At 40.4% G+C, this 20,545-nt stretch overlaps 1 protein-coding gene and 1 non-coding gene across 4 annotated transcripts in view; both read left to right on the forward strand.

The window, feature by feature from the left end:
• Nucleotides 1–20,545, forward strand: part of HECW2 (HECT, C2 and WW domain containing E3 ubiquitin protein ligase 2) — a 353,554-nt gene that overhangs the window by 172,723 nt on the left and 160,286 nt on the right. The window contains exon 1 of one of the 3 annotated variants that reach the window (XM_036023148.1): nucleotides 18,343–18,740. The exons of the other annotated variants lie outside the window; for them this stretch is intronic. The gene's annotated coding sequence lies outside the window, so the exon portion shown is untranslated. Of the gene's footprint in view, nucleotides 1–18,342; nucleotides 18,741–20,545 lie in introns of those variants that run through there. 3 annotated transcript variants of the gene reach the window in all.
• LOC114495761 lies at nucleotides 314–420 on the forward strand. The gene has a single exon (XR_003684438.1). It is a non-coding gene; the product is annotated as a U6 spliceosomal RNA (small nuclear RNA).

Here is a 20,545-nt window from a genome sequence, read left to right on the forward strand (position 1 = left end):
CTGCTGAGGTCTTATTAATAGATTTGCTTTAATATTCCCATTTCAGTGGTTTATTGAATACTTTTCATTAAATAACTATAGCTTTTATACTCTGATCAAATAAGTGAGCTATTGTTTGTAAGGCTGAGAAGGCTTTTTTTCATAATGAGATTACATTGTGATTTATTTCATATGGGATATGGAAAAAAAACATTCAACTCTGGAGATTTGTTGTTAATGTCATAAAGTTATTAAGAAATACAGAGTAGAATAAAATAGATTAAATATAGGTATTTATTAGAACAAGTGATTTATAAGGCATCAAAGGAAATTAGTGCTTGGTTTGGTAGCACATGTGCTCAAATTGGAGTGAAACAGAGATTATTAGCATGGCCCCTGCATAAGGATGAGACACAAATTTGTGAAGCATTCCATATTTTTTTTATGGTCAACTAATATTTGACGAAGGGGCAGAAGAATAAAATGGGGTAAAAATAGCCTCTTCAACAAATGGTGTTGGGAGACCTGGACAAGTACATGTTAAAACAATGAAACTAGACCACCAACTTATACCATGTACCAGAATAAATTCAAGATGGATAAAAGACTTAAATATAAGTTGTGACACCATAAAAGTCTTAGTTTCAGATATTCCATGCAGCAATATTTTTGCTGATATAGGGCAAGGGGCAAGGGGAATAAAGAAAAAATAAACAAATGGGACTACATCAAATTAAAAAACTTGTGCATGGCTAAAGAAAACACCATCAAAATGAAAAGGGAACCAATTTTATGGGAAAACATATTTGCCAATAGTACCTTGGACAAGGGTTTGATCTCTAAAATATATAAAGAACTCATGTGACTCAATACCAGCAAGACCAATAAATAATCCAATTATAAAATGGGCAAAGGACCTGAACACACTTCTCCCAGGAGGACATACAGAGGGCCCAGAGACATAAGAAAAAATGCTCAGCATCACTAGCCACCAGAGACATGCAGAATAAAACCACAATGAGATACCACCTCACACCAGTTAGAATGACCATCATTAAAAAATCAACAAACAACAAGTGCTGACTAGGTTGTGGAGAAAAGGGGACCCTAGTGCACTGTTGGTATAAATGCAGACTGGTGCAGCCACTGTGGAAGACAGTATGGAATTTTCTCAGAAAACTAAAGATGGAACTGCCATTTGATCCAGTGATGGATCAAACTAGGAATATACTAGTTTGTATATACCTAGGAATATACCCTAAGAATCCTGAAACACCAGTTCAAAGAAACCTATGCACCTCTGTGTTCATAGCAGTGTTATTTACAATAGCCAAGTGCTGGAAGCAGCCTAAGTGCCCATCATTAAAATTAGTGGATCAAAAAACTGTGGCAAATTTACATAATAGAATACTATGCAGCAGAAAGAAGGAAGGAACTCCCACCCTTCAGGACAGCATGGATGGAGCTGGAGAATATTATGTTAAGTGAAATAAGCCAGGCAGTGAGGGACAAATACCACATGATCTCACCTATAAGTGGAACCTAATGAACGAAACGAATGAGCAAAATAGAACCAGAGGTATGGAAACAAGGAACAGACTGACAGGGACCAGAGGGGAGGGGGGAGGGGGATAACGGGGGAAGAAGGGGAAGGGTCAAATCAAGGAATGTGTATAAAGGACCCATGGACATGGACAACAGGGTGGGGATTGACTGTGGGAGTGGGGGTGAGGTGGTGGGTGGAGCAGGGGAGAGCCTGGGGGATAAATTGGGGCAACTGTAATAGAACAACAATAAAATAAAAGAAGTTAATCAACTGGCAGCTTAGCATTTTGGTTTTTTAAAATTAACTTAGGCTATTGAAATGAAGGCCTAAAAGGTACTAGGGAGAGTTATTACAGGTGTTGTTTTGATCATTTCACTGGGTAAATACTTACACATTTGCATTCTCTTCTTGTCCACAACCCTCAGAAGTAACCCTTATAATAACTGCATTATTTTACGTGATACATTGTAATTTAAAAAAAATGTAGCCATTGCCTCCTCTGCCTGTGCGAGTTGGGAACAAACCTTAATCCTTCCTGTGTCCCCAGGATCCAACACAGTTCTGGCCCATGAAGGATGCTCAGTGAGTGTTCCCTGTCACATGAATAAGTAAACTTAATGAGCAGTGCAGAATGAGGTTGTTATTTTAAATACCAGACCTTCAATTGGGGGTATCCAGATTTCATTGCTGTTTGGTTTTTATACAAATGGAAGAATTAGGAAACGTAATATGTGAACTTTGAGGGGCAGATACTTAGCTAGTTGTTTTGCATGCATTACCTCATCTAAGTCTCAACGAGTCTGCGGAGGTTGTACAATTCCCATTCCCTTTTTACAGATGAAGACTGTGGAGCACAGCGGTGTGAAATCATTTGTTTCAAGTCCCACAAGCAATGAGTGATGGAAACATAGTTGAACAGAGGGAATGTATTTACTCACTGTACACAGCAAAACTGCTGAACCAGTTTGCCTTGGAGTAAAAAATAATATAGTTTCCATTTTCACTTATTAAAAATTAAAAATGAATGGTGTCTATATTGTATGAGGCTATTGATTTCATTTTATTGGTTGTAATATTCACCCCTCATTTTACTCCTCAACTCACATCAGTCTAGCTTCCAAGATTTGACTTTCTGCCCCTACCGAGGTCACTGGAGACCTCATTATTGCCAAATGCACCAGACACTTTTCAGGCTTCATTCTTTAATCTTTGCAGGATTTGATGATGGTTTCACATTTTCCTTCTGGAAAATGTGTATTCTTTTGGCTTACATAAGACCTTTTTCTTTTAGTTACTTCTCCACCTTTCTTTCTGTTTTGTCCTTTACTGTCTCTTCTTTCGCCTTAAATGCTGGTGTTTCCCAGGCTTCTATTCTGGGCCATTTTCTTCTCATTTTGTTCTTGGCACCCTGAGCAATTGCATCCATCCCTACGGCTCCAGCTAACACTCCTACACTTCAGCCTCCAAACTTTCCGCTTCTGAGTGCCATTATTGTATTTCCAGTGCTGATTTGACATATTTACCTGGGTGGGGGCTAGACTCCTGAAACTCACCGTAGCGCGAATGGAATTTGCTCACACCCTCTTTCCCGTAACCAGCCCACCCCTTCTCTTCCCTAACATTGCTGGTGGCAGCTCCCCAACTCAGAAATTGGAGACATCTTTTTATTTCTTTTTTAACTTTCATCCAGTTGGCCTGGGTCAGTTCACCTTTTCAACTTACCTATTTCTAACCCTGCTCCCCACCCCTGCTTTTATTTAGATTCTTGTCACCTGTCCCCTTATTTGGGGGCACATTTCTGCCATTTCTGCTACCAGTCTCTTCCTGCTGCATTTCATCCTCCATACTGCCATGAGAATCATCAGTTTTATAAAAGAAAACAGTTTAATCCCTGATGAAGATAAGCTCAGTGGAAAACTTGGCAAGCACAGGGAATGGAGTAAAGTAAGAACTATTTGTAGTCCTGCTACCATTTCCAATCTAATTTTTAACTAATATTGAAGTGCATTAAACTTTAAAAATGCAGTGTGATCGCGCCAGCTGCCCTGGTTGAGAACCATCACTGTGAAGCAGGATGGAAGTGCCGGTCCCATTTGAGTCAGTGGCGGTGGGCACCTTGTTAGAGCCATGTCACCCATAAATGACGATGGCCAAGTGGAGCATCTGTCACTGCCGGGGAGAGGACACAGTCGCCTGCCACCTTGTACAGACTCTCACTCTACTCTTTCGGGGTTTCACCAACTTTCTCCTGCCTGCATTGATTTTCAAAATTTGAAAATATCTGTAGTCTCTAATTGGACTTGAAATAGTTGTGCTATAATTATTTTATTGTAGAGGCTTTTTTGTCCTATTTGAATAACCATATCCCTCGCTCGTTCCTGACCTTAGGGAGAAGGCGTTCAGTGTTTCACCGTGTTAGCTGAGGGTTTCTTATCAGTGCTCCGCTACTCCTACTTGGTTAAGTATTTTTATCATAAGGGTGTTGGATTGTTTCCAATGTTTATTTTTTTCTGCATCGATTGAAATAATCGTGCAGTTTGGTGCCCCTTCATACTATTACTGTGGTATGTTACACTGATTGAATTTTGTATGTTATGCCATCTTAGCATTCCCCGAGTAAGTCTCACTTGATCCGTGCTGTATCATCCTTTTACTACGCTGCTGGGTGTAACTGCTCTGCAGTTGGTGATGTCTTTACTCTTTTGGCACATATAATCAGTTAATCATTGGAGAATGTGATGAATGCCATGGGACCTCTTCACAGAAGGAAAAAATCTATATATCTACAAACGATTCTGCCTGCCATTCAATTTTGGCATCCTCAGAACTCTGCCTTTAAGGATCTAAGGACTTGAGATTAAGAAGGGCTCCTTTAAAGTTATACAGCGAGGTTGCTCCTAATCATAAAAGGGAATATTCATCCACCTACCTCTTTTTAATGCTAACTTTTAAGGGACTTTATTATTTTGTCTTATTTGGTATTGTGTTTAATTTTATTTCGGTTTTAAGTAGTTGAAGAACTGTTGTCAGCCACGCCCTGTGTTGGGTGGTTCACTCCTGGCAGTCTCAGGAAGCTCCCTTGTTTACATCACACTGAGCTTCCAGACCGTGGTCCACACAGAGCCTCTGCACGAGGGTGCTGCCTTCCCACAAGCCTCTCACCCTCCGCTAGGGCTAGTTCCTGGGAAACTCTCACCCCCCCTGGTAGGTTAGTGTCTGCTTCCTGACTTCTCAGAAGTTCTTCTGTGTTTTCATTTATTCTCATGTAAGGAGCATTTCCTGCCTGTTTGTACACCGGAACCTGCCTTTTTATAATCCCTTGCATATGAGAACCAGTGACCACCTTGAACATTCCATTATTGATTCATTTTCAGAGAGAATTTTGTATGGACATTTATTTTACTTCATTTTTCTATACTGATTTACCACCTGTTAACAGCCAACGTGGCAAAGCCTTAGGATATGAAGATTAAACCTTAACAGAAACTGCTGCCATAGCTTATGTGGTCAGTAGGGCATGTTGCACTGCATTGTTTTTTTAATAGGAAGGATGACTTTGTGCTGAACTGATCGTTGGAATCAGTGACCTGATAACCATGTGGGGTTATCAGTGAAGTTTGTGGTCAGAGCATAGTGTCCATGAAGGACTTTTGACTTCCCTGAGTATCATGCTTTAAGCAATGGTGCTTGGCAGACACGGCAGCTGGTAGAACTGAGAAATCCAATAGGAAAAGCCCTCATCTAACCTTCAGTGGATGACTATGAGGAGAAGCATTTCTGATGGCAGAGTAGAGACCTCCAAAAGCCTCATCCTCTAAAAAGCCATGAATGCGCCAGAGAAATTTTTTTAAATCAACTCTTTTAGATTTTGGAAATCAACCAAAGCTTTTAAACACAAGAGGGACATTTATTCAAGAAACAGGATGAATCTCCATTAGAACAATAACATCAGCTTTGTGGTGTTTTAGCCTGCCTGTTTCCTATACCCTTCCCCACCGCTCCACAGCAGCTTTGAAAACCAACGCCTTGTGACCGTGGCAGCCGAGACAACCAGCAGCTTAAGGGCCGCTAACAAGGGCATAATGGGTTTTCAGCTCCCCCAAAAGCCTTGTCCCTAGAGGGTTGCTGCCACTTGATATGTCTGTCAGCCTTTGAAAACACCCCGTTCATGGGACTAATCCCTATTTGAGTTGGCACACAGCTTATTCAGGGCAGACAGCCCTACCTCCAGCACATCTGTCAAAAACCATCACTGACAGTTGTTTCACTTCACACCTGCCTGAGGTGGATAACACCCGGGGCACAGAAAGGGCTGCCCAAATAGTATAAAAGGACAAAATGGAGAACGAGAAGTCCATAGGGGGCGTTGAAAAACTTTGGTATGTTTCTGGGAATCTATTAATAGAAGGCCACACACGTAGGCAGGGCTGGGTTGTTATGCCCTGGAAACTCCCCAAAAGGCCCTCATTTCTCTTCTCTTGCCGGCCTTGAGCTCTGTGCAGGCAGGCAGTAAAGGCTATGGTGTTGAAGGTGTGCGATCCATCGCACACACAGAGGTCATTAGCCAAGACTGGGAGACTCACTGGGTCAGGGCATTGACGGAGATCCCTGTACGATTGTTATCTTGCCCCTGAGCTAACTGAACGTGGACTGCAGTGGTCCATGACATGTGACAACTGTTGCACCCCTAAAATTTTTAATAAATATTGATGTTGTCTTATACAAATATAAGGTCTTTCTTACACTTAATGTAATACAGGAATTATCCAGCATTAAAATTGCACTGTTTCTGAAAAACCAGATGGTTTGCTTAAATAAAATCTAGTAAACAACTTTCTATGTCATGTTTGATGTAGAATAGTACTTCTTCCTTTTATCTTTTTTTAAATTGGAGAATAATATACATACTGAAAATTAATATAGCCATAAGTCTGCAGCTTAATTAATTGGTAACTGTGCTCGTAGATCAAGAAACAACATTTCTAGCGCTTTGGAGTCCTTCTCCTGCCTTTTCCAATCACACCCCTCTTAAAGGAAACCCGACACTAGGCATGCCTCTTATTATACATGGGAAAGTCCTTTAAGATGCCTTGATCTTGAATGGACAGCATGATGAATTTCTGCAGATGTGCACACCCTCTAGCCACCACCAAGATCAAGACACAGAGCATTCTCAGCACCCGGGAAGTCTCCCTCATGCTTCCTTCCAGTCACATTGCCCAAGGGTCAGCTTCTGAAACTGCTGGTAGTTTGCTTGTTGTTCTGTAAAAAACAATGACACCAAGTGTTTTTTGTCTGGTTTCTGTCACTATCTTTTCTCCTTTGTAATTTTCTCAGTGGCACTGACAACTGAATCAGTTATTCTGTCCCATAAGCTAGATTTGTCTTTTGCTCCTTGTTCATATCTTTTAACTTGGCCCACTATCCCCCATATTTCTTGTAAATTTGAAGTTAACATAAAAGTCTTGACCAGGATCAGTTTTATTTTTCCCCCAACGATGCACCAGTGCTGGTGCTGTGTACTCCACATGGCATTCATTCGAAAGATACATGAAACACTTAACATCCGCTGTCCAAATCTTTGTGATGCTAAGAGGTAGCAGATTGGGACACCCCAAAGTCCTCATTGGAAAGTTTCCCATCCATTTTTCAGAGAACGTTTTCAATTATGTTATTCTTTTAGGTGTTAAAAAATTGTGAACTTTCTCATTCTTTCATTCCTTCCACATTTATTTCTTGGAAGTCTTGTGTAGAAAGCACTTCCCCTCATCAGCTACATCTCCTTAATTACCCTGAAATATAATTCACACTGAAAAGGAAGGTAAATGCCTAATTCTTTAATTTTCACTGACAATTTGTTTCCGGTGTACATAGGCGTTGGTGCCCTGGTTGTTGCCTGTTGTGACTAAAGAGGTTTGCTTCTTTCTGGTGAGTGGCTATGTGTATGTTAATACTCTTCTGAACTTGTGTGTTTAAAAGAGCTTCATGTGTTTTAATGAGCTGCAGGTTTTTAAAAAAGTACCTAAATTGTATTATTTGTGCCAATGAAAAAGCTGCTAGAAGGTGTTTTCAGAGCAGTTTTATATTTTATTCCTGATGTCTCCACAGTGCACCCTCATTCTCTGTAGGTAACCATCAGTGATGGCTTTATCATTCCCATGTTTTTTCATAAGTAAAAGCAAATTTTGTGTGTGTGTGTGTGTGTGCTTGCGCATGTGCAGTATATCACAGCATTATATAGACTCTTTCGGCAGTTACAGTGCTGTGGCCAAGACGGCAAAAAGATGGCATGTGGGGTTTAGATTTAAACCCAGGAATGAAACTCCTAAGTTGGGCTCTTTGTGGCTCTGCTGTCCTTACGGCAGCCTCATGGCCACACAACCCAAATCAGGCCAAAGAGGAGGCATCTAAGATTTTGCTCCTCTCAGAGTAACCAGTGGAAAGGTAATCTGAACACAGAATTAGCAATGGAACCTAGTTTTCAGAGAATTATAAAAATACTATGTGAGAATGCATCAGAGTAAACTTGTGCCAAGAAAAAATATGTGTTTTCTCTTAATTTTTAAAAAATTTTGTTTGGTGCACAGTTTCTACTTTTGATCAAGCAGTATTGATTTAATCTGTTGGTAGGAAATGGGAGAAAAGCTTGTTCCGAGCCCTTTGATGTGTGCGATTGTCACTGCGTGATCAACAGTGAAATGAAAGTGTTGCCTTCTTTGTACATTAATTAATCTGAGGCCTTTTCAGGAAAATTGCACCAAGATAATTTTAGTACCTTAGATCAAGAGTACAATTCTAAGTAGATAAGCTTATGCTGATAAAGAATTAATGGTGGCCATAATATAATTTGCCTGTTAGGTTGTATTTGAGACTCTTTTACCTCCCTTTTTAGGAGTCTATGAATTAACTCCTTATTTTATCACTAAAAGTCCAAGATACTTTTCCTTGGCACTAACTAGTGTACAGCTTCAACCAACTTGGTTTTCCATTGATTGAGGGACTAAATCATTGAAACATCTTTTGCCTGCTTGTGAAATTTGAGCATCATCAAAGAGTAGTTTTTACAGAGTTTGTAACTCTCTTCTGTTTTCTCCCCTGGAGAATGAAAACCTGTTTTGTTATCAGATCCTCTTTAATATCTCAGTATAATGATGTCGTTTAGGTGTGGCTTTGTGTCTGCTCCATCCTTAGTATCGCTTCAGATTTTTGCTTTAACAGTTGCTCCTAAGTACATCAATTTGGAGACCAGTAAGTTAGGAGGTGCCTCACATTTGTGTCTGAGACAAACTTTGAGGGAAATAAAGTCTAAAATAGAGAATCAGTTCTTACTCATTTAATGTGAAGTATGTATCAGATGTTTCCCAGATTGTTCAGTTGTTAGGAGTCTAAAGATGAATAAAATATGGTTCTTATTTCAAAGGACACAGATTACTAGAGGGGACTAGACATGACAGTGTGTCCCCAGGGGCCCGCATTTTCTAACACTGATGTAAGAAGACAAGGTTTAAAAAGAGCACATGGCAGTACTTCGAATACGAGCTAATATATAATGCCATATAAATGTTTTTCAGTAAAAATTGTTTTCCTAGTAGGATTTATTCCAGTTTCTTTAAAGAACAACTGGAAGTGTTATCTGTGACCAAGAATGCTCGTAGCGGCATTGTGATTTGTGTGTGTGCACTTTGTGTGTGCACACGTGTCAGTTTCAGAAGGAGCTGGAGAAGCCCTGATGTAGCCCGGGACTCTGAATTCTTTCAATATTTGTGTTGGATTTAAATGGACATCATCATTTCATTTGGAGCAGGCATCTCTGGAAGTGCTTCAAGTTTTGAATGTAATTTTAAACATACTCGGATTCAAACTAGTTTTCATGGGACATCTTTTGCTTCCAAAAATTTTTTTTTCTTACTGAACCCTTACCAGATATATCCCGAATCTGTTTTGTCCTCTAGAGGTACCCTTAGGATGGATGATATTTGTTTTTTTTTTTTCGTATCTTGAGACAATATGTGGTTAGCTGCAAGGTCACTTTTAGGGGTAACTCCTCTTTATAAATAAAAACTCTATGAATTGAGTTCTTCATAAATCCACAATGTAAGTAATATTTTCAAATGTCAGAATACTGGATGATTAAAGATAGATTTGCAAGGGAAACATAGAGGATATAGTAAGGTAGAGAAGAGATGTCAAACTTTATTTTTTCTGTATTACTGTTTTTACATTTCTTTGTCAACTAAGCAGATTGAAGCCTCTCTTTTTTTTTTTTTTTTTTAAGATTTTATTTATTTATTTTTAGAGAGAAGGGAAGGAAGGAAGAGAAGGAGAGAAAGAGCAATGTGCAATTGCCTCTCACGTGCCCCTAACTGGGGACCTGGCTCACAATCCAGGCACGTGCCCTGATGGGGAATCAGACTGGCAACCCTTTGGTTCACAGGCCAGTGCTCAATCCACTGAGCCACACCAGCCAGGGCTTGTAGTCTCTCTTTTCTGATATCAAAGTAATGCAAGTTCATTGTCAACAAGTTTGAAAACATGGAATACTCAAAGGAACATTTAAATCTCCCTTCCAAGCAGTATTTACTGTGAACATTTTGGCATATTTCTCTTACAACTTTATTTTAATAAATAGTATATGCATTTTGACCCAATTAAGTTATTGTACATAAAGCCCTGACATTTGTTTTTCCACTTATTATATCATGGGTATTTATTTGGAAAGAAAAATAATTTACTTGGGAACATTGTGTGATGTCTACATAATATCCTGTAATATGGCTGTGCCATAATTTATTTGTGCATTTATTTTTGGATACTTACACAGTTTATAATTATTACAGATGGTGGCACAGCGACCACTGAATTTATATAATCTTTGATGGCATATGTTTTGTAAACACTCATTTAATTTGCTTATTAAGCCATGGCAGATCATTTTTTTCATGTGTAAAATCATCCTTGCTTTTCTGGTGTTTCTGTCCCCACCCCCTCTTTTACTATTATACTTTTACTGCAGGAAGTTTTTGAATTAAAAAAAAACAATAGGTTTTTTTAAGTTTGACTGGGATGTTTATGTTTAAACTATAAAACAGATTAGAAGGTAAAATTACAAATCCTGATGAGAGCGGTTTATAGTGGAAATGCTTACAGACCCTTAAATAGAGCTCGGCAGGGAGGGGCGGGAGTGGACCCAGTTGTCACGGCTTGTTCCAGGAAGGACGTTTTGGATGAACGCCATCTATTTTTCCAAGATATCTTGTGATTTTGGTTTTATCTGCTTCACTTAACTTTTCCCAAAGTGATTGCTGAAACAAATGTGTGGAGTCCAATGAAAGGAATTAACATAGTTATGATTCCTTAGGTTCTGTTGAAGAAGGACAGTTTTTTTCCACCAAAGACATGACTTAAATATTACTAAAAGTACTGAAGTTAAGACCGGTTTAATCCTGTCAGATAATCTAGATCCGGGTGACCCCAGAGGTCAGCTCATCTAGCCAGCTGCCTTCCTGATGGACTGTCATTAATCTACTTAGTGTGTTTGTCACATAAATAAAATTCTGAAAACCTCTCACGGTAGTTCAACAATTTAGAGTCTTCCCTGCTGAGAACAATAACACCGGTATCCGAGAGTCTACTGGCTGTATGCGCTGTGCCAGGCACTGTCTGCTGCTGTGTGTAGTTCACAGCCCTCTCGTAACTGTGCTGGCTGTTCAGTGTCATCCCCGTTTGTACAGGAGGGAACTGAAGCCTAGGATTAATCGCTTTGTCAAGGTCACACAGCTAACGGGTGTCCGTTTTAGCTGCAAATCCAGTGCTATTCTATGTTGTCTACAAGTTGTTAGAGAGCTCTCAGTCAAATAATTAACTGACTAAATTCAAAAATGCCTTCAACTGGATTTTAAAATGTTAAGAAGACAATGAACACATTTAGTGTATGACAATTTACAACTTGGATATTTAAATTTTGACGTTTTTTCTCCTTTAGAAAGGGGACCCAATAATGTAGGGGGAAAATCCTCACTTTCTTCCATCCTGGCTACAGGGCTTGGCAGCTAGGAGGGCAGTTGCTGTTACTGTGCCTTTGTCTGTTGTGTGCACAGGTGCATGCCCCCAGGTTCTCTGCCCTCACCTTTATAAACACCGTATCGCTTGGAAGGAGAAAAGTTATTCTCGGCAGCACTCACAGAGCAAAAGTTGCAACTGCTAGCCCCTGCCAAGGGGTATGATAACCTGACACAGGAATTGTAAGAGTATGTCTAGAATTTAACTTTAATACTGTTTCAAATGCAGGTTTTAAATAAGAGACAGTTATTATTTAGAGTTTACAGGGAGGCAGGAAAACTGCAAAATGAGACCTGTGTCCCATATACTTCTGACTAGAATAATTTATTTTTCCTACTGTTGTCTTTGCCAGATATCATGAAAAGCATTGATAGCTGGTAGGGACCCAGCACTAAGATGGCCATTAACTGCCTGCTTTTAAAAAATATTTATTTATTTTCAGAGAGATGGAGGTAAGGGGAGGGATAAAGAGAAGAGGGGAAAATTGATTGATTGCCTCTCACACATACCCAAACTGGGGACGGGTCCACACTCCAAACATGTGCCCTGACTGGGAATCAAATTGGCAACCTTTTATTTGTGAGCCAAGGCTCAACCAACTGAGCCACACTGATCAGGGCTAAAATAACTGCTTTTCTGAGAACAGCCTGAAATAAGTTTCATGTCAGCAAAGATTCACAGGTAAGGGATAGATACTTTGTGTACCCTACAGTGATAAGGTTCGTCACTGAATCCTTGAATATTAAAACTCCAGTGTCTCTGAAAGTTGAAAGACACTCATTTATAATGAGTGAAACAAGTGCTTTTTAAAGGTGTTGAAAGTAAACTCAGGAAATTGTACTAAAATGTTATTCTAAAAGGTGGTACAGCTACAAAAAAGTTAGTTGATTCACACACACATAAAAATAGATTGGTACGTTGCTGAGAGATTCAGGCTGAGTTCCTGTGAGAAGTGAAGTATGTTTGTTCGGACATTCATTCAATAAATCCTTTATGGCCCCTGACCTTTGGGATGAAATCCCAGAAAGCCGGGTTTGTCCCTCCCTTAGGCGAGGAGGCTCACTGGACCGGACCAAGCACAGCTAGATTCTCCGGCTGGCGTCCACCCATGCACCTCGAATTACCATTCAGATCCATCACAGACACTGATCCTTTGTGAAACAGTATGCAAATCCATATTATTAGAAGAGTTAAATGCAATAAAAAACAATATCTATAAGATAGAAGCGTACATTTTTGTTACTAGTTTGAACAGATTATTTAAAATTACTCTGACAAATGTCTGTACGAGTCTCCAAAGGCTTCTGCTCAGTTTCCGTCCTTGTCTCAGTCAGTCCCAGCCCAGCATGGGTCCGTGGCCCATGTGTGAGGAACACTGTTCTAGACTTAAACACAGAAGAAAACTTTTTTCTCATGTGAGTGTCCCTTCCCGTCTTCATTTGCCATGTGTAATACTTGCTTGTCTTTCTGTTATACTCTTTTTTTCTAATGGGTTGGAAATCATCATCATGAGAATTGTTAGGATAGGGAATGCCGCAAAGGTGCAAAGCTGCATGCCCCTTTTTGAGTTTTCTGATAAAGCAAATTTGCAAAATCGTATGTGACATTCACATCCACACGTACGTTCATGTATGGCCTATCAGGTTTTGCACCTCCAGGCCAGTGTCTCTTGTAGTGTGGTATAAGGACCACCTAGATCAGAATGAGCTGGGGTAAATGTTTAAAAATGCAGACTTCTCAGACCCGTCCTGTCCCTGCTGAATCAAAATTGCTGTGGTTTGCTTTATGGAGTCAAAATTTGAAATGTGAGTCTCACTGGGTGATTCTAATGCACACATTTGAGAACCCTTCCTTCATTCAGGTTTGGGAATCCGTGTATTTGATCCTGCATCATATACTACAGTAGTTATGTCATAAATGCTGATTCAGTCCACTCATGTGAATATATTGGAGTCTCTGTACGTGCGTCAGCAGAGACTCCCAGATATGGGGCCATTGCTGTCTCAGCCGTATGCAAAGCATTGTTGGTAAAAGGTAATGCTCTCATTTTACAGGCAGAAACAAAGACTACACATAACCAAATAATGGGATTTTACATCTTTCTTTATTGGTTTCCTTTTATTTCCAGAGCTTTACATGTTTAAAATCTATTCCTGAAGTCACCCTGCTTTATAATAATATACTTTTGTCATAAAAAATGATATAGCTACAGAACCCATTAACCATGCAGTTAAACAGTTATGAATTGAGTGATTGAGCTGGGATTGTATATAAACCTCTTTAATATTTCATTTAAAAGCTCTTGTCTTTACACTAATATGGGATTGACACGAAACTTATCGGTAAGGAAAAATATTACATTCTTCCATGTTAATAGGAAATTCACACATCAGGAAAAACATTATATTCTTAGAGCTTCAATGCACATGTTAGTCAAAGAAAGGAGATACTGCTGTAGGTGGGTCTTCAGTTCTGCAGTGGGAATTCCTGAAAGAAAAAGAACCACATTTACACCTATTCATGTACACCTTGCAGAGTTTTGGCACCTTGCATCTGCTTGTGTGATTCGGTCTGTTAGATATAGAAAAGGAAGTGTCATTTATTCTTGAAATAAATGAAAGCAGTGGATCACAATCCCGATATTTTGGCTTGAGTGGACATTAATAAAGGGATTTCCTTATCCACTGAAGATGAGAAAATCAGTTCTCTGGGGACTTGACTCTCTTCCAAAGCATAATGAAAACGTCCCGGATAAAACTGCAAAAGTCTAACAAAGCAACATGTCCATATTTACTGAACTCAGACTTCCACAAAAACGTCACTGCTGTAAAATTGTTGCAGGCTCCTGGCAGGTCTTCCTTTGCACTTTTCACCGTTGCCACTGTGTGCCCTCGAGCAGGGCATGAGACCGCTCCAAACTGCCTTCTCACCTTGGGGGTAACACCACCCTCAGCGTTGCTGGGGGGATTCTGTCAGTTAATGAGATACGGAGCACAGTTCTCGGCACTCGGTGAGTGGTAGGTAGTTATTGTTGGGGAAGTTGTACATCAGTGAGAAATGTACGGATGAGCTTGGATGTCATACAGACTCCAGATTTGAAATTCAGCGAGTTTCTTGCTGTGTTATCTTGTGTGAGCATGTCATTCACTCTTTGTATCCCCCAGCTTTCTTAATTTGTGAAGCAGGGATTGTAATAACTGTGCCAGAAGGTTACTTTGAGAATTAAATGAGAGAATGGGACTGCACACTTCCAGTGTCTGGAATGTAGTAAGTTTTTAATAGATAACAGATGATAGCCATTATTTTTTAATTTTATTTTTCTAATATTTTTTATTACCATTTATTCTCCCATATTCTCTTCCACCTCCACCCACACCCCTCCCCCCACAGACACCACACTGTTGTCTGTGTCCATGAGTTCTTTCTCCTTTTTTAAAAATTAAATTTGATCACCTACTACATTCTAAGTCAAATTTTTGAAAAACACATATTTCATGGGCACGTGTCTATTTGGTTTTAATTGGAGGTCCTCCCCTTGACCTTTTAGCAGCTGTCTCATTTTTGACATATTTTCAAAAACGCTTTCTGATTTATACACAGACCGATGTGCATTTCCATGGGGAGACTCTGGGAATCTGAAAGCGCAATGACCATGAGAGAGGAGCATTCGTCTAGCTTCTTTATGAACACGGTGTAGAAGGACAAGCAGCCCCAAAATATTGTAGCTGATAAGCAGACACTTGCTGCAGAACTTAAATAACGCACATGAGTGATGATGTCAGACTCAGAGGCTTGCAAAAGGCATCAACACAAAGGAAATTCACGATGTGCTTTTCAGGAAAAGGATTGTCCCTTCCTGATGTACTAACCTTGATTCTGTTTTGTGTTTTTGGTACCAGCATAAAGCGTTGAATTTTTCCATTGTCCATTTATATTGTAATCTAAGAATGATGGCTTTGCTCTTCTCTGCTTTCCTCTTAATAAATATTCTTTGAGCTTTGGGAATAAGCTACTTCAGTTAAGTGATGTCTTTAATTTTCTATGATTAATCCTTTTAGCACCCACAAATCACTTACAATCTGAGTATCCTGGCTAGATCAATAGCTTAGAATGTTGAGAACGGTGATCATCAGTTGGGCTTTCAGGAGACCTTATGGAGATGGGGAAAAGGAACAATTTCCATTCCCCTTTTTTAAGCTTCCCTTTCTCTCCCTGTTCATGGAGGCATAAAGTTTCTAGTTTGTTCTTTACCGGCCTCATCTCTCCATTGTCCTCTGTGCTCTAGTCACACTGGTCTTTGAAAGTGTCAGGTTGCGTCCCCCTGTGTGACCTCTGCACAGCTGTGGGATGGTCTCTCTCTCCTCTACCCTCCTCTCCCTACCCACCTCCTAGTCGAGTCGTCCTTCAGAGATTGGTCCACACACTGACTCCTTGAGGAAGCTTTCTCTTGTTCTCTGGCCTGGGTCATGCCAGCAGCTCATCCATTCCCTCACAACAGTCTCTTCTTCCTTCCTAGCCTGTATCATAATAGTAAGTAAAGAATTCGTTGTATATCTGTTGTTACTGAGTGTTTCTCTCTCTCTAAGATAGAAGTTCTGCAAGAAAGAGCAGGGGTCATGTCTGTGCTGTTCACAGTGATCTCCCAGGGCCTAACACCATGGGATGTCATAGTGAGTGAAATGCTATGGTGTTATATGAATTCAATATTAGTACTAATGGGCTTCCCCATTTTGTTTGATGTTGTTGATTTTCTTTTTGGCCTTTCTTCCCAGAGGGGTGTGGTTTTGGACAAAGGAAAAATAGCATATGGTAATATTGTAGTTGACACTATGTTTCTCTGGCCGTACCTTCTCAAGCCAATAGGTTCCTGTGATTGAGAGGGTCCTGGCTGAATGACTTGTGTTTAAGAAATATCGTCCCCATGGAAGGGTGTGTGCATGTGATGGCCTGAGTCTGAGTGCCAACATTTATCTAATCTAACTTCCTTTGCTTTACTCTATAAGTTTCTTTCTTGATCAACTTGGAAATCTCGTTCCATTATGACAATGGCTTGTGCTGTGGGAAGTAGGTTTCCTTTACATAGGAAAATAGCCTGTTTGTTATAGACTGTCACTTAAACATCAATGACAGGTGGGTGGACCAGACCCTAGAGTTCGGCTAAAGTGGCATATGTGGAAAATGTTACAATATTTGGAAGGGAAAGAATCGTGGCTTGAGGGGCCAGAGCAGTGGAAGCATCAGGTGGGGCCTGGGAACATGGAAATGAGGGGCACTAACAGCTGCACCATGACCAGAGTACGTGAGTCTCTCTTCAGCCCCACGGAGAGTCTGGTGGTCCATAAGCAGGAAGCAGGCAAGAGGTCAAGATTATACACTCTCTCTAAGGATGAAAACAGGGATGCTGACGTTATTGAGGTGTATGTTGTTCATGGGCTGTTGGTATCTTTAATGCCAGTGAACAATCCTTTCTAGATTATTTTTCCTAATGTCAGAATAGTGACTGAGGCCACAGTGGGCCCACTGGCCACCTGTGAGTTAGTGAGGTTGCTGTCATTTTCACAGTGTTATTTGAGGGAGGCAGCACATTGTAAATGAGCATGGGCTTGGGCATCATTCAGATCTAACTTTAAATGCTAGCTGCTGTCACTTCCTCATCTGTAACATGCGACTAATATCACTATTGACCTCAGCCTTAGAGCACAGTGACACTCATTAGGGTGTAAAGCATCTACTCTGTGTCCCTGGTACATAGTAGGCATTTTGTACATGCTTGCTATTACTGTTATTTGCTGGGACACTCCCAAAAATCTGCAGTGCTTTTTTCTAAGACTCAGTTGGGTTTGCATGTCCAAAAGAGGCCTGGCTGGAGGATGGAGCAGTTCTGGAGTTCTAGTCCATTCCAGAACCAGCCCAAAGCACTGTGGACCCTTGAAGCTTCATGGCAAACTATGTCTGGGGTTAAGGGAACCAGAGAGGAAACTGCAACCACCAAATGTAGTGTGGAGCTCAAATCAGTCTGCCTCTCTGCATGGCAGAAGCATGTGACAAATGAGGATGTTTCATGTTGCTTTCCTGGAAGTTTGCTAGAATGATAGGGTCTTACAGCTTTTGATTGCATTCGCCCTTATCCACCAGCACTGAAAAATTGTAATTACTGCCCTGGGTGAGGGTGAGTCCGCAGATTTAGGAGGCCCCTTTCTCCATTAAAGAACAATGCATCTGAACCATGAAGCAGCTCCCAACCTTTTCTCAACAAAAGATAAGAACACCAGCTAGATCAGTGATTGTATTTATATTTGCATTAAAAGTGAGATCTGCAAATAACTTTTGGGCTGATATGCACAATTTTGGCTTTTTATTAAAGCTATGTGATCACTGAAAAGGTTTTATTCATTTATTACAGTTGGAATCACAAGTTTGCAAGCCCCATTCCAGATTGGTTAGGGTACAGTAAGCCTATTTCAGTCACCTAAATGAATGTTATATCTGATTAATGGAACTAATAAATTGTTTTTTTCGAGTTCCCAGTCAGTGGCCACTCTCTTCTGAGTAAATCAAACAAAAAGTTCCCGTCTTTGTGGTAAGAGTTCGCTGGTTGACTTCAGCCCACTCTATGTGTGTGTGTACACACATATAACTCATTCTTTGGAATTCTCCCATGGAAAAGCAAAGGAAGGAAGCTGAGGGGAGGATGGGGTGATTGCATCCTGTACCCTTTACAGGGGTGTGGCCACAGCGGCCTCAGCTGAAGGGACACTGATAAGTTATGTTTTTTCACTTAGGATGCCTGAGCAATGATAAGTCTTGATGAAGGGCGGAAGTGACCCTCAGTGTTGTTCTTGGCGGGCCAGGAGTCTCCCGGTAGAGGTCTTCTCGAATCCCACTTAGTAGTTTATTTCTGGAGCTTTGGGGGAAGTGGAAGAGAAGCGGGAACATCAGTGACGTGGCCCTGACGAGCCTCAAAGGCATGTTAGGGCTCCAGACCACCTTCCCTTCAGTCGGGCCGCTCCTATGAATGAAATTGCCCGTGGGGAGGCCTGGGCCACGATTTTAAGGAGAATGAACCATGTTTCTTCATGCTGCTTCCCAAACCTGATTTGACATGATGGAGTCTACCCTGGCAGAGGCAGAGAGAAACTCTTTGGGATTATGTGAGGTAAGGTAACAGAAAGTTCTGTGAAATGAATTGCTGTCTCTTGATTTCTGTGTTCAACTGTTGGGGGTTTACAGTTCTCTCTGCTGTTCTCTTTGAAAAGTTCTTAAATGCGGTTCCCTCCCAGCTTGGTTTGGGACAGCTGTTAACTTACCATGCAGTGCATTTATCGGATTTAGTCACTTGACACTCTGACACAGGAGATCAGTGCAGGGATTCAAATACATAAAAATTGCACAAATAAATGTGTAATCCCCTCATTGTGAATTTCTAGAGTCCAACTGGTTTGAAAGGAATTGTTTTACTGTGCACAGATTCTGTAAGAATACTTTTGAAAATGGCATTTGATTGAGTCTAAATAGATGTGATGACAGGTTATCTGCTTCCAGAATAATGTTCTTGCCGGATTTTAAAACTCTTTCCTTGGGGAATGAGAAGTTAGAAGGAATTTATTTGTAATGTAATGTTTATGTGGACAGGTATTCATAGATAGCCACATTCTAGAGGCTGTTGATTTAACAATAATTTTACAAGAAAACTTTAACTCGAGAATAAAACCATGTCTTTTTTAAAAAGATTTTCTTGTGGCCACAATGGCAAACGGGCCCAGTTTTTTTATGGGCCCTCCAGACCTGGTTTAATTAGTTGTTTAAAAACTGGAATGAATGCAGGGCAAAACTTCACTTCTACTTTAACTCCATATGAATTAGTTTTTCAAATGAAAATTTTTATTTTTTGGCCATAAAATGCCAATCAAAGGTTCTCAAGGGGATTGGGAATTACGTTTAAATTGTCATGTAGGATGCAATGGCATTTAGTGCCCATGAACTAGGGATGCCACAGTGTCTGTAATGCACTGGACAGACCCTCACAAGAAATGACCTGCTAGAATGCCAGTAGTGCCTCATTGGGCAACATTGATACCTGCTCAGTTTAATGAGGAATGAGTTGAAGATTGAGTAAAGATTCAGGTGAGCAGTCTGATCTCTGGAAAGGTCATTCATCTTCTGATGAAACCATTTTGGGGAGGGACCCATAGAGAGTAGCCACTTCTGCAAAATTATTCTTTAGTATCAGGAACAATGAATGTTCCAGAAAGGCTGTTCTCACATACTTCTAATTAATATTTTCCAATCTAGTTGGGTTAGTTCCAACACAAAGTTAGCTATTGCAGCTCTCGGTCCTTATAGTATGAGTTTATTAAGACCAATGGGGTAATCTACCCCTAACCAAAGGATGTTTTTGAGCTAAGCATTATATTTTATAATGGTTGTGTATTCCTCAGAATCTTCCGTTGTCATATGTCATGTAAAAGTAACATCTTTGAAGGATCTAGTGGTTGCTTTTAAACTTCACTTAGTATTAAAAGGGATTATCTTTGAGTGAGGGCTTAGAGTATGTATGGTATTTTAATTAAAGAAAAGGAAGGAGGATATATAATCAAAACATGGTCATTCCTGGCAACTTTTTACACACATAGTGCTGAGACAGTTTCCCAAGTTAAAACACTGTGTCAAAGTCCCGGTTTCATTGTTCTGGGAGGTAAAGGCACTTCTGCCCGAGTCTTTGTCAGGCCAGGCTTAAAGCTCAGTGAAAGAATTTTAAGCTTTGAGTAATTTTCCACCCTGGCTGGTGTGGCTCAGTGGCCTGAGCTCTGGCCTGTGAACCAAAGGGTGGCCAGTTTGATTCTCAGTCAGGACACATGCCTGGGTTGCAGGCCGGGTCCCTGGTGTGGGTGTGCAAGAGGCAACCAGTCGATGTATCTCTCACACATCAATGTTTGCCTCCCTTTCTTCCCATCTCTCTAA

Source organism: Phyllostomus discolor, chromosome 4, assembly GCF_004126475.2.
Source record: "Phyllostomus discolor isolate MPI-MPIP mPhyDis1 chromosome 4, mPhyDis1.pri.v3, whole genome shotgun sequence".
NCBI classification, from domain to species: Eukaryota; Metazoa; Chordata; class Mammalia; order Chiroptera; family Phyllostomidae; genus Phyllostomus; species Phyllostomus discolor.